This window comes from Halyomorpha halys, unplaced genomic scaffold, assembly GCF_000696795.3.
Source record: "Halyomorpha halys isolate HHAL.00 unplaced genomic scaffold, Hhal_1.1 Scaffold145.1, whole genome shotgun sequence".
Taxonomy (NCBI): Eukaryota; Metazoa; Arthropoda; class Insecta; order Hemiptera; family Pentatomidae; genus Halyomorpha; species Halyomorpha halys.
This window is the reverse complement of record NW_027115461.1, coordinates 307,820-308,635: the sequence shown is the minus strand read 5'-3', so window position 1 is coordinate 308,635 and position 816 is coordinate 307,820. Positions and strand designations below refer to the sequence as shown.

General features: G+C 27.6%; 1 protein-coding gene across 2 annotated transcripts in view; it reads left to right on the top strand.

The window, feature by feature from the left end:
• Positions 1 to 816, top strand: part of hrm (hermes) — a 238,265-nt gene that overhangs the window by 230,812 nt on the left and 6,637 nt on the right. The window lies entirely within an intron of this gene.

Genomic DNA, 816 nt, shown 5'->3' with positions numbered 1-816 from the left:
AACAATCTTAAAATGATACATAAAATAAAACATATTAAAAACCCTTTATACATCAAAATATACTATTTATACTATTTACTCAAAAAGAGCATATTACAATATATATATATCACTTTATACAAATCAATCATCATTCTAGATCGTGTACTGCAGTACCCTTCTTGTGATCGCTTTATAAAGATAGGAGCTGACCAAAACTTTCTTTAAAACTATCTTGGTCACCACCATAGTGGTTCTTCAATTTTAATTTATGAACTCCCTTCCAACATCAATCCGCCAGTCGCTCACCCATACCATTTCCAAATCCTGTCTCATTCTTCACCTGTTTTATTTTCCTTCAGTTAATTATTTTTTAAAAAATGTGGAGGTTACCTTTTTTTATACCACATTAATTGTTATTTCAATCTCTATTATTTATATTTTGTATTATTTTTCCACATTAATTTTATTTTTTTAGGGAGGTTCAATTAAAATCAAGCTAACATTTTTTAAAAATATATTTTCTTTTCCCATTGTCGGGTAACAATTACAGTTATTAAACCATATGTTTTCAATTATCATCATTGAATAGCGAATTGCATTAACATCCAAATTTATAGACCGGGACATAAAGGTTTTCTGTAATTCATAATTTTATTATTTATAAAGTATAACAGGTGAAAGATTTTAGTTTCAAAAATACAGTCTAGTCTACTTGTAGTAGTATTGGTACTTGTAATAATAGTAGTAGTAGTAGTAGTAGTAGTAGTAGTAGTAGTAGTAGTAGTAGTAGTAGTAGTAGTAGTAGTAGTAGTAGTAGTAGTAGTAGTAGTAGTA